Raw genomic sequence first — 14,005 nt, forward strand, 5'->3', positions numbered from 1 at the left:
AAAATCCATTAGTACCCCAAGACACAGACTCAGACACAGAGAATTGCTGCCGTTTTTACAGGCATTTAACAAGTCCTTCAGCAGAAGGCAAGAACAGGAGACATTACCAAGGAAACGCAGTGCCTCTGCCCCAGAAGCACAATCTCCTTCCAGGTTTCACTCATGTTCCTCCCTCCCGTGATGCACACCTGGCCCCAGTGACACCACCAGACCCAGGGATACCACTGCATTTAACTGGCAGCACAGGAATGGGATTGGACTGGTGCACCCAACACCCAAAGCATAGGGCAGACTGGGCGATCACTGCTGTGGCAGAGAAAGGGACTGGTTTTTGTTTTTCAGTTCTGGGTCTTTTCCCCCCTCTTTTTAATTGCTAAGCCTGCAAATGGGGTTGAGCATGGGGAGGGGGGAAGGGAACAGAATCTGGTGAACAGCTGGGGCCTATCACTTTTCATTGCAGGTCTTGGAGAGATGTGGTTGACAGAGTGATGCACAGAGGCTGTCCCAGTTAATGACTTCACCATTCTCCATCATTATCCCCATCATTAGGAAATTAGGAGGACAGAAGGTATTTACTGTAAACCTGCCACCTCCCAAGGAGAGATAAATAGAAACTGATAAATGGGATCTTCTGGTGCTGTTCGTCTATTAACCTTCTGCTTCCCAGTTTAGGCATATGCATGCTATCCTGCCATTAATATCCAGTAATTGGCATAGCAGTGGGCAACACGCTCCTACCTTGAGCGTCAAACGTCTCCTGTGCTGCATGTGAGTGCACGACTACGCGCAGCACAGCTCTGCTGCCGGGCGGGGAAGGGCCCCTGTGCAGCTGCTCACACCTCCGCTCTGAGTCTGAGTGACCAGGCAGACCTGCTGGGTCTGAAGGGAGGCACCCGTTTGGTCGCAGGAGAGGGGGCTGTGTGTGCATGACCTCCCCTCTGTGGAAGCAACAAACCAGCAGGTAGGTACACTGGCACCTCCAGCTGAGCTGCTGTGTGTTCTATCAGCCTACCTCTGAATACAGCTCACAGATGCCTCCGGGGATGACAGTCCAGCTCGCTGAACCACGTTCCTCTGAACATCAAGGAATGAAGCATTTTCATTACCATTGTGAAGTGTTCTATAAGCTGCTAAACAAAAAAAAAGAAAAAACAAGCTTATGAGACCTCAGAATTTATGAGCTTTCCTTCCTGGTCAAAAAGCAGCCAATGCTTCCTCAACCTGTACTGACACTTCTGCAGCTCCCTGGCCACACGAGTGGCCCTTTGCATGTGCTGACTCGCTTCACCCCCATAGGCTGAACCTCTAGAAAGTACCAAGTCCTCAGAGAGACAAACTGAGCCACTTTTTCCTCAGCAACCCAGCCCTGCAAAGCTGAACCAAGTCCACACTCAGAGAGACCAAGATTCTACATAAGCCAGCTCTCCCGCCCACACAGAAAGCAGGTTCACTTGCAGGTCAGTAACCAATCATTTCTTCCACCTAGATTATGGCTCTGTTTAGGTAAAACCCCACTCCACTGCTACTTTCCCCTATTACATGACCTTATTAACTGCTTTACTTACCCTACCTCTAGCATTTTCCTTTCAACCAGCATTACAGTTTCCAATTCATGTGGCGTGCAGGTGACTACAACTCAGAGACACCAGCCAAGACTACAGCTGCCATTTCTGATGAGGAACAATCAGAACAACTTCACACAAGTCTTAAGACTATCGCACGATTATGCCAATATTTATCAACACGTAACCTTTTCCAGAAGCTCAGGAAAAGCAGAGGGCCTGTTCTTACATGTACTAACCTGGCAAGCAGCTCATCTGCTCTGTGTTGGATCGGTGGCTCCAATACATCGGAAGGAAGGACTGCAGGTATGAGCTGTGCTTGCTCCTTCCAAACACCCCGGCTTACACACATCAACTCTGCGCAGGAGAGCAACGCCAACGCGATTGTGATGGCAAGTTCTAATGGGAACACCAGCATTAATTCCCATCTGTCTAAGCAACTGGCAGTGTCCATCAATTACGGCAAGAGCCAACTAACAGTTGCAGCTGCAAAATAAAAAGAGCAGAATTAACATTTCAAGTTTCTGTCATTCACCTGAATTTTTTACAGTTGTAATTAGCAAGCTGCAGAAGCTGTCAACAATCAACATCAGCCAATCTGTCTGCACCAGGAACCCGACTACATGCCAGAAATTGTCTTCGACAGGTTTTTTTTTCCCCTTGCTTCCCTCCATTAGAATTTTCCCTTCACCCCCCCCAACATTCATCTCTTTTACCATCAATCACTAGAATTGAACTTGTCAAAACAGTGAGAGACAGAATGACTGACACTTAACCGATAAAGTCATAATTATTTCCTTTCTCCAAACCTCAGTATCAAAACATGCTGCTCTCTCCCCAGGCCTCTGCTTCCCTACCAATACAGGAGCAATTTTGCAGCCCCTTCCCAAAAATGCAACCCTTACCCAACCCCGAACATTTTTTTCTGGGGGATACTGAGAAATTTAAAGAAGCTTTCCAGCTGAAGGCCTGCTCTTTGATGAGCTGGTGCAACTGGTTTCCCAACCTGCAGCAGAAGAGCTTGTTACAACATCCACCTGCTCCATTTACCCACGAACACCAAACCAACCAGTGCTTCAATTTTTGTCTGTTGCATCAAACCACACAAACATGAAACACACAAGCAAAAAAATCAAGGCAAACCCAACAAACTCCAAACACTTGCTCTTTTCAGTGCTAGCCAGAAAACAACACTTTTTAAACACCTGAGAGTGTACAAAGAAAGCATCCTAAGAGACTAGGGACACCTTGGATCAGATGGTCTGCTTTGAGAGGGAAGTTATGGTGATTGTTGAGGCTTTTTTTACAGGGTTGATTTTTTCCTGTTGTTTTTTTGGGGGTTTTGTTTGGTTGGCTTGGGTTTTTCTGGGTTTGGTTGCTTTTTGTCTTTTTACATGAAGTTCTCACATTTTGAAAGCTATCGATCTTTTTCAAAACAAGTTGTGGCACAGACAACATATGTGTCATTAGCAATTAAGGGCTGATTTGCAACCTTTGCACTCACAGTAGATTAGAACACATTAGACATACACAACTAGCCAGGGGCAGCTGTAAATGTTCAGGGATAAACTGCTCCCACAGGTGCATCGCCTCAGGTACTTTCCTACTACCTGAGCTCAGCTGACCTGGGTGAGCTCATCATCTGCAGCATTGTTGTGCTCCTTTCCAACATAGTGACCCAAAGACACGACTGTGGCAGAGCTGTGGGTAACATTTGAAACAAAATACTGCTTGAACAGGAAGCTCTAACTGTGCACTCCACACACACTCTGTTACCCGACATCTACTTAAATGCATTAATCCATCAGCCACCTGAGCAACTACAGTAACGGCATAAAGCCACAGCATAAAAAAATAAAATATAACAAGAGTCTGAACAATTTGTATAGCCACCAACAAAAAAATGCATGAAGTGCTCCTTTTCTTCAGGAACCACTCGAGTAGGTTTCATACACAGCTCTTACATAGATACTGGCAAACCCAGTAGAGCTAATGTAGGATTCATGAGTTACTACACATACTTACTAGGAGTTACTACCATAGCAGAGTCCTAACAACCAACTAACACTGGAACAGTACACAAAGCAGAAAAGACTTCCCTGGCATTCTTACACAAATAATGAGATAAAAATGCAGTTATTAACACAGAAATATCTGAAGAACATGTTGGAAGGAAAGCTCTTCAGCCAAAACCTCACCAACCTGAGGGCACAACAGGAAAGTACAAAAGACCTGCTACTTCAGAAGGAATGGCTTAAACCTCTTAGCACAATACTGCACAGAGTTCACCTGCTTTGAAACCACAGGACACAAATCTTTTTCCCAGCCAGATGGTGACACATGGACCTGCTTCCAGCCTGGCACTGTGAGACACAGCCTAAACCCCTTAGAGGGCCCTCTCTTCCCCAAACTAGCTGGGCACTGCTTCCCAGTATGGCAAATCCCCTTCTTCCTCAAACTCATCTTGGGAGCAGCAGGAAAGATATGGCACCATTGTTCAGGAATAAGGAAACTGAGACCAGGCCTCCCAACCCCGCAGCCGAGGCCACTCAGCACCCCCCAGCACCCCGAAGTGCCGGAAAGCACTCCCTTCCCCAGCAAGCACAGCTTTCGTTCGTACCGACAAAATCCAGCCGGAGCCCCGGGGAACAGCCCGAGGGGACGAGCGGGGCCGGCGCTCCCGCCTCGCGCCTGAGGGGGCCCTCACGCGCCTGAGGGGGGCGAGGAGGACGAGGCTTCCCGCCCGCAACTCCGATCAAAAAACCTTCAGCAGAAGAGCTTGTTACCCCCAGTTAAAGTGTACACTTGCTCATCTACTCAGGAACACCCAAACAACCAGTCCTTCCGTTTCTTTTTTCGGTCGCAAAAAACTACACAAACGTGAAACAAACCAAAAAACCAAACAAAACCAAACCAAACCAACAAAAAACCGCAAACCAAACAAAAAAACGCAAACCAAACCAAACAAAACAAAAAAAAACAAACAAAAAACCCCAAACCAAACAAAAACAAACAACAAAAAAAAAAAACAAACCAACTCAGAACAAAATCAAAACCCTCCAAACATTCGCTCCTTTCAGCATTAGGTAGAAACCAATACTTCCTAAACACCCCAGTTTCTACAAGGAAGCATCCTAGGAGACCAGACACCTTGAACCAGGTGCACTGCTTTAAAAGGAAACTTATATTCGTTGTTGGGTTTTCTTTTTACAACCTTGGTTTTTTCTGTTGTTTTTGGTTTTTGTTTGGGGTTTTTTTCCGCGTTTTTTGGCTTGTTTTGTAATAAAACCTTAGCATTTTTAAAGCTAGTGATCTTTTTGAAACCAAGTTGTGGCACAGACAACACATGCGTCATTAGCAATGAAGAGCTAATTTTTAACCTCTGTATTCATAGCAGACTAGAACACATTACATTTACCGCAACAAGCCAGGGACACTCTCCAGATATAAATCGCTCCCTCCCTTCCCCAGCACGTAAAGCTTCCTTACCGACAAAATCCAGACGGAGCCTCGGGGAACAGCCTGAAGGGACGTGCGGGGCTCCCGCCTCCCGCCTCGCCCCTGAGGGGACCCTCACGCGCCTGAGGGGCCGCGCTCGCGCCTCCCGCCTCGCCCCTGAGGGGACCCGCACGCGCCCAACGGTCGGGGCTGGGCTCGCGCTTCCCGCCTCGCCGCGCGCACCTCGCTTCAAGGGGGGCGCGCGCGGCCGCGTGACCTCCTCGTGACCACCACGTGACCTCCTCGTGACCACCACGTGACCGCCGTCCCGTGCGGAGGCCGGGAGGGCGCCCCCTGCTGTCCGGGCGCGTGCCCGCGGCTCGGAAGGGCCGGGATGTTGGGATGGAATCCTGAACGTTCTCCTCACACTAACGTTGGAGACTGCACACATGAACTGCAGTGCACGACAGATTAATTCAGATCAATAAACCAAGGGAAGGCATCACTAAAGCTGGCACAAAGGAAGCTTAAGAATGCCCTGAAGCTCTGTGGCCTGATTTCACAAATAGAATTAAACAGCAAGGCATTGCACATCAAGTAAAATGCACCCAGCAAGAAATTACCACATATTTATCCAATGTTCTTTTAGCTTCACATGATTACTTTTAAAGTTGAAGAAATTCCCAAACCTGCTAATTTTAAAATTTCACTAATAAAAGAGAGCAGGAAAATGGAGAAGGGGCATTTTTGTTTTCAGAAACAGCATTTCAAGAGATTGCAAACATAGCTCCTCACACTGCTTATTAAGGAAAGTCTGCAAGGCATTTATCAAGCAAAGCCGACAATGCTGTTCAGCAAGAACTCAAGTTGGGAATGTCGGGATCCGGGACAGGCCTCTGCTCTGGGAGCTGGACCAGTCCATGGCCCTGTGTTGATGGTGCCATGGGCCCCTGCCTGTGCCAGGGTGTCCCGAGGGGCCCACGGCACCACTGCCCCGCCCGGAGCTCGCCGAGCAGCACGGGGGCTCTGGAGCAGCGTGCTCGCAGGAGTCAGTGCGGATCCAAAACCTGGGAGAGGAGCAGATGCCGGGGGCACGGCGCGCCTGGCCGGGCACGAGCCAAGCTGTCCAAGTGACTGCAGGGCGCCCGAGCCATCCTGTCTCCCTGGCAGCAGCAGGAGCGCCGGGGCTGATGGAAAACAGACAGGAGCGTGTTTGCAGAGACCAACAGAGTCAAGGGGAAGGGATGGACAAGGGGGCACCGGGTGCTGTGCAGGAGGGGCATGGGAGGAACGTTATCAGCTCCACCAGTTATTTCCAGTTCTGAACCCCTCATGTGAAATGGTCAGCTCTGTTTCAGCTTTCCAATTTAGGGTCTCGAGTTCACTGTTTCTGTCACAGCATCCTGGCTTTTGGTGCTCCCAACTGCCTTCTCCTTACACAACCCAAGTGACTCTCTGCAGACTATCCAGGAGCAGAGAGCAGCACAGGGAGTGTCAGCCCCAGGATGGACTGAGTGCAAGTGTCCCAGAGCATTCCTGACATCTGCTCAAGGAGGATATGCTCTTCCCAGCAAGGACACTAAGCAGAGACAGGGCCTTAATGATGATGGTTCAAAGTGCTGGGAAAAGTTCTTTCTCTTTCCTCAGAAGCAAGAACCCAAAGTCTCAAAGACTTTAACCCCCCCAGCCCAGGTGTGTCCCTGAGCCTTACCCCATCTCACAGGCTGATCACAAAGGCTGCACTTCCATAGCTGGCATCATATCCTAATTATGTAGTTTAAGTTTCCTTTGGGTCCACTGGGAAATGCAAGGAAGAAACCTTAAATTTTATCAGGAGATTGGTTTTTTACCTTGAAAATTATCCAGGATTTTCCCGAAATGACAAAAGCGAGATCATGAATTCCCTTTATTAAAATCATCAGAATTAGGATCCAACCTTGAGCACAAAGGCCATAGGATTTAGTTTCAGCTGTACATTCCAGACATCCCAATCTCCACTGCCCAATCCTTTCCAAAAAGAAAAAAAAATAATCAAGATGTCAATCTTATATGGACTATTTTACTTGACCAACAATCTTGTTGAATAACTTATTAATCAAGATGTTAAACAAAATTTTTTGAAAATTCATTAGAACCTTCAATTCCTGTGATTTGAACAGTCACAAGCTGTACAATCAAAAGGCACAGAAGGGATGGCTCAGTTCACTTCCTTTGGCCAACTGATAATTAGGCTTCCAGCTAGCTTCCATTTTTATTGGAGTAAAGGGAAGGAAGAGGGAGTCCCACTGAACTGAACACCAAAACTGCTGTTTCCTCAGCTAAGAGTAGGATTTGGTCCTAAAAATTTCTGGGAAACCATAAGGGTCTTTAGATTTGTCCATTCTCAAGAAAAACAGTAGATTTTTTTTTCTCCATCAGTGTAATTAAACTCTCACCAGACAAATGGGACACAAGAGCAATCTATAAGAGAACAACCCTTGAAAGAGGGTCTGACTCATCCTCGTGCTCTCCTGCACAGCTGGGGTCTAATCAGGTTATTGGGAAGTGAGCATATAAACTAGAGAGATCAGATTTCTGATCAGTCATTCAAAACTCGTGTAAATAAGACAACAATAAATATTTCACATGAAGCATAAACCAGTGCCAAACCATTTTATGAACCAAAAAAATATGGAAACTGAGCAAACATTGCTACATGGTGCTCTTATAGTCCCTGACCTCCTAACAGAGGGGTTGGCCCTGGCTTTCACTGCTGAATATTATTTCTCTTGGGAATGACAGATTATGACACTTCAACAATGGAAAAAATATTTAAGACCCAGGAGGGTGACTATGAGAAGGTTTAAGGCCTTTTCCTCATTTCAAATTCTCAAGTCCAGTGAAGAGAAACAACAGACAAAGCTTCCTTAAACCCTTTGAAGTCCAAAAAAATTGTTTTATCCTTTTCTACTCTGACTCATGTGTCCAAACACAGTCTAAGGTGTTCAAGATCCACCACCATAAAGCAATCACGGCTAATTTAAAAAATCAAGTTGTGTTTAAGATGTTATCCTGACTCTGGAGTATCTGGAGAGCCTGCACGTGTGAGCACTACGGGAACATTGTGGGCTCCGTGATTCACAGAAACTCGTCAAAAGAGAAGGCAAGGAATGCTGGAGCAGGGGGAGTTCCCCAAGTTGGTCCCCTTACCCATTCCCTTTTTCAAGAGGAAAATACACAACTCCTACCTTCCTTCTGCTCATTTGCAGCCTGTCCTACAAACTACTGGCCAGAAGTTACAGGATGCACTGCAACTTCCATGGCCTCCTACAAATGGAACAAAAGAGGACCAAAGCTACTCACTGAAAAACTGAATTTCCACTCTTTGACTTCTTCAGCATCACAGAAGGAACCAGAGGAAAGGGCCAAGTTCAGCTATTACCCAATCACCTTGGAAGGCTTTCCAATCCAAAGGGACTGGAAGGAGAGCACTGTTAACACCAGCCGTGTTTACTGGCACTGACCGTCACCAATGGACAAGGTCTGTCTGTCATCGAGGCCACGGCCACACAGGAACAATCACATCACCTGCTTGACAACATTCCTGAGGGCACCTCGGGCCTAAGGTAATTTAAACACCTCTCCCAAAATACTGGGGAACAGAGCCACAGGAAATGTTGCTTGAAAAATCAACATTATCAGCAAACAACAGTGCCCTGCAGGTGGGACCGTGGAGCTGAGAGACAAAGCCTTGTCATGTGTCCCTGCAGTGCCCACAGAGCTCAGCTGCACAGGGGTGCCAACACCTGGCCATGACACAGCTGGAGATATTTACCTCCCATCCTTCCCAGTGGTCCTGTTTTTCCCAGGCCAAGGAGACACAGGTGCTCAGCCAGTGGCCAGCTCACTGAGTAAAGAATATTCCAGGGAAGTACCTGTGTTCAAACACCTGTGAACTGGTGTCCTGATGGCCAATATTTACAGCACCTTGCCCCAAGCTGGCACCCAGCTGCATTGTCCTGGCACACCACCTTTGCAGAGAACAGCAAGCGTCCCAAAGATGGTAGTAGTTTTGGTCAAGATGACTGCACTCACTGAAAAAAAAGAAAATCACCATTTTCTTCACTTTTCCTTTCCAGTTCCACTGATTATTACTATCAAAGAAAGAAAGAGGGTAAAAAAAAACCCCAAACCAAAATAATTTCAACACCAAGACCCAGCTCGAAGCTACTGAGATACCCAACATGACTTGCACTCTGCATCATTCCAAGAATCCAGGCCTACAGCCCCAGCAGAGTGTCAGGGAGTTCTCTAACACCCTTCTTTGTCCAAAGGATCAGCAGACCAGGTAACTGTGGTGTTTCCTTCACCATGGAATTAACATCCAACCCAAGTGCCCTGGACAATGTTCATTCCAGGACAACTCACTGAGAATATTTTGCTTAATTAAATACACTTCATTCCACACAGAACAGCAGATCTCTCAAGGCTGGAGAAATTATATTACTTCTTTTCAGTGAGATAGTCATGCTTTTCCAAAAATGTAAATTAATTCCTGCAGGGAAGAAGAGAGAGGTCTGGCCAAAAGAGCTCTACTTGGCATGATCAGCTCCCCTTGCTGTCTCACAGTCATTCCTGCACAAAATCTGATGTGGCAGCTTGTTTGAAACTTGTTTATTGGGAAGAGGTCATAAGCTGAGCACTGTTCAGAAGAGGTCAGGCATCTGATTAAAGGGTGAATAAACTGAAATGCTTGACATGCATCTCTGAGGCAGAAGCTTGATGAGGAGAGAGAGCTTGTCTTAGAAAAATGTTGCCAAGTACCTCACACCAAAGGCAGCAGCAGACTGCAGGACTGGTTAGAGCAGGGGAAGATTAAATAATTCTGCTGTGGGCATTAACAAATACTCAGTATTGTTCTGCTGTACTTCAGGACAGGCTCGTGCTGGAAGAAAGCCCCTCTCTGAGAGGGAGATAACAGGAAATCATGCCAGCCCTGAAGAACTGATAGTCAAAACAGACGGGAGAAAAAAGAACATCTTGAAACTATCTGCAAAACAAAGGAGAAACAAACAACAAAAAAATAATTTGCTTATCCCAGGTCTTGTGCCACGGCAGAGGGAAAAGAGAGAGCTGAATTCCCACGTCCGGAGCCCCAGCTCACTGACTGTTCTCCCAAGGTTTTCCTTCCCTCTGTTGTGCTTTTTGCAGTGTGCAGGGAAATGAAATCCAGGGGCTTTGCCGTGTTCTACATCATCACTGTTGCTCTTACACATTCATGACACCACCATGTGATCATCAGAGCTGTGCTATCCCAAACTTGGGAGGCTGCAGTCACCAGACTGGTGACATTACCAGGCTGCTCTACCCACTGCTGGACTGGGACTGTAATGCGCCAAGGGGACCAGACAAACAGCCAAGTGCTTCCTCTCCTCCTCTCACTCTGCCCTTGTCCTTCCCTTCCTTCATTGTTACGCTATTCCAGAGAGCAGCAGAAAAGGAGAAATTCCCTGTTCCCTGCAGTACAGTGCCTCACAAGTTTCCTCTTGTCAACCCCACACAGTCTCCTGGTCAAGCCCGGCAGTGTCCCACTGGGCAGACTCAGTTATCTGCATCTGGGATGGAACATCAAAATCATTTGAGAATCTATGGTAAATGCTGAAGTAACTGCAAGTTAGAAAAAAAAATAACTTCCAGATTTTCCAAGAAAAAAAAAAATGCTTAGGAAACAGAGTGGGGGGAGAGAAAGTAAAACAGAAGAACTACAATTTGCCAGAGGGCAGGAAACTCCACTAAAAAAAGGAAAATCAGATGAATTTTTCAAGCGTGATTTCCTGATAAACAGCTGCATAGAGAAGAGATGACCCAGCTGATCAAGGGCAAGTGCTTGGTCCTGGCTGCATGTCCCCCCTGGAGTTCTGCTGCACGGCACAGGATCTCCAGGTGTCCTGGTGCAGTCCCTTCCCAAGAGCTGAGCTCAGCACTGTGCTCTGCATGGCAGCTGAGGATTACTGAATCGGCACCAGCTTCCAGGAGCTCTGACCCCCAATTCCTCAAGCCTCTCTCATGCTTTAGAGCGTTCTGTCCCTCTAACCTGGACAGCACCAAAGAAATCTCTCCAGTCATTAATTCCAGGCAGGCTCTTGCTAAGGGTTCCCTGGAGCACAGGGTGCTAATTGCCACAGAGAGTGTACCAGCCTCAACTGAGCCATAACCCTGGGTGAGAGCCCAGAGCAGGCAGCAGGGACTTCCTGCAAGGGTGCCTGGAATGAACCCCCAAACCTGTGCTCTGCTCTGTCCAATTACACTCAGGAGCTGGCAGATACCATTTATGCCATCTAAAGTACAATTGCTGTGCATTACCAGCTGTGCTTCCAGCATGCAGAGCACTGGAAATACAGGGAATTTTTAACAGATACTTTAAACTCCTCAGGTGAGGTATTTATCATTAAAAAGCCACAAAGTCATGAGAAGCCCAAATAAAGCAAGAGTGCTGCTTCCAACACATATATTTTGCCTGCAGCCTTCAATGCAGTGGTTCCAGAAAAAAACCCCAGCACTGCACACAGCTCCTCACCTCTTACAATGCTAAACTTAGCCCTGGGGGAGCAGAGCTCCAGCCCAAGATGCACCCCAAACATCTCCTCTTCAGCCACAACCCAGCCTGAGGACATTTTTTGCAGAGTAGCAGGTTAGTGGCTGTAGAAACCACAAAGGTCCCAAAGCAGAATGATCTTTGGAAAAAAACAAAAAAAACCAAAAAAGAGTGTTACTCTAAAAGAGTGGAAAGCACTGGGAAAGTGAGGAGGACGCAGGAGGACTGCACTCCCCAACACCTTTCCCTTCTGCTCTTTGGATCCACCTGAAGCACTTCCTCCTCCCATCCCTGTTAGGACACTGCTCTCTCACACACTCTCACACTCTCTCTGCCTTTTCGTTGCAGCAAAATATCAGAGGAGAGGAAAAGTGACAAGCTGCTAAGAAACTGAATGCCTCATTCTGTTTGAATATCGCATTAACCCCGAGCTCTGCTGCTTCATTTGTCATTTCTCCAGCCCCCGGGTCCCCGCAGCCCCCCTGACCCGGGCACTCTGATTAGCCGTGATCAATGGGCACATTTGGGAGCGCTGTGCACGCTGCTGGACCCTCGGCCTCGCCCGCTCATGCAGATAATAACGGCACTCCGACTCACTTGCCCAGAACTCCAAGCTTCATTAAACAGGGGGATGTCACCAAAAGTCCCTTTCACTGGCTTCTCCTTTCCCCGTAAGGGAAAAATTGACAGTGCTGAGAAACGGGATTTGGGATACAAATAACCCCTGGTCTGGGAGTCGCAGTGAACGCCTGCAGTTGCCCGTGGCCGTGTGCAGGAGCCTCCTTGCTGGCTTGGGTGGGAGGAGAGGCAGCTCTCTGTGGGGAGACTACACAGAAATGCAAGACTTTGCCTCCATCTGAAGAAGGTGGTTCTTAAGGTCCCCTTTTTAACGCAGGCAAACTCATGGCCTGTGAGCCCAGGCAGCACCAGACATTTGCCATGGAGCCCTGAGGTAAAAGCTTGTCTTGCACTGACCCTCTGCTTCCAGTGGGTTCTTGGTCAGAGCACAGGTCACGGGAACACTGGCTGGAAACAGAAGGATCTGTCAAGGGAAGGACCTGAGTCATTACAGCACACACAGCCCCAGGCAGCCTTTGGGGAGCTCGGTGTCTGACCTGATACTTGAGTTAAGTAAAGTTATTACAGAGAAAATACATTAACAGAATTATGCAAGGCTAGGAGAGCACCGAGCTGCCTGCTCCTGGGATCCAGCCCAGGTTTGCTCCTAGGTCTTCTCAGCTTTCTAGGGTCATATTCCAATCAATCCAAATGTTTAGGTACATTCGGATTTTAGTTTTCAATCAAGCTCCATCCTCACCTTAAAAGAAATACCACCGGTGCTCTAAAATGAAGATCACTGTCTTCACACAGAGAAAAACTTCAAACACTTGCAAATACTTAGGGCTCCACCTTTCTCAAAGTTGTTTTCTTCCTCACTGCAGTTAAACATCCTATAGGGAAAGCACTATTTTCACAGATGAAGAGTCTATGCTATTTTCCATCTACCCTAAAAGTGAAATAGAAGTCTGATGAAGCATCAAGGGAAAACACAAGATAGAAAAATCTAAGTATTTTCCCATAAGAAATGAAACCAAAACCTCACAACAACCCAAACCCAATATTTTGCATTTCCATGTCATGCCAGACATTTCCCTGACAGTTTGTTTACAGAGGTCTGAACCCTACAGAACTACTTCTCATCTGATGCCTGACAAGCAGCTTCCTACAGAGCTCTGTACACATCATCCCTCCGCTCCCTCAGAGGGTCTGAGCCAGCAATGCTTTCCAGCAGAGCCTTAGGGCAAGTCCTGCACCCTTTCCCTCCCCCATAAATGTCTCCGAGTAGATCCTCTCTTACACCTCAGCCAAGCGTTGAGCTTGTCCTGTTAAGGCACATTCTGTGATGCAGAGAGGCTCCCACTGACTTCCATGGACTCCAGAGCAGGCTCATGCACTGTCACTTCTCCTGGGAGGAGTTACAGATTCAGGGCAAACAGGAGCCTCTTCCCTGGGGAGACTCCTGACCCCAGACAGAATTTCCCTTGCCTCCAGAGCACAGCCTGCAGAATGAGCCACTGTCTGTAAAACAAACACTGCAATGCTGTGCTTCTCATTACCTCCAGACTTTTGTCCCCTTATTCATGGGAAGGAGCACCCTGGCCATGGAGCCGTCCTTCCAGTGCTCTCCCTGAATAGGGCCTTGTTTGTGTCGGAGCGGTGGCTCTGCTGGGCTGAACTCCCCAAACTGCTGCAATTATTCTGGCTGAAACAAGACACAGAGAGCATCGGGATCAGGCCACAAAGACTCCAATAAAGGCAACAAGCACATAATAAAGCCCCGTGACAAGTGATCCCTACAAAAGGCTGTCCCTACAGAGTGATGTATGGCAAGAGTTTTCAGCACAGTGCTCCCTGCTTTATCCAGACCCAG

The 14,005-nt window shown here is 47.5% G+C and overlaps 1 long non-coding RNA gene across 1 annotated transcript in view; it reads right to left on the reverse strand.

Annotated features, from left to right (window-relative positions):
* LOC135412593 (uncharacterized) overlaps window positions 1-14,005 on the reverse strand; it is a 227,612-nt gene that overhangs the window by 177,883 nt on the left and 35,724 nt on the right. The window contains exons 4-5 of the long non-coding RNA XR_010429757.1: window positions 1,802-2,048; window positions 1,013-1,130 (exon numbers count right to left, since the gene is read on the reverse strand). This is a non-coding gene — a long non-coding RNA (uncharacterized LOC135412593). The remainder of the gene's footprint in view (window positions 1-1,012; window positions 1,131-1,801; window positions 2,049-14,005) is intronic.

This window comes from Pseudopipra pipra, chromosome 4 (assembly GCF_036250125.1).
Source record: "Pseudopipra pipra isolate bDixPip1 chromosome 4, bDixPip1.hap1, whole genome shotgun sequence".
In the NCBI taxonomy this organism is placed as follows: domain Eukaryota; kingdom Metazoa; phylum Chordata; class Aves; order Passeriformes; family Pipridae; genus Pseudopipra; species Pseudopipra pipra.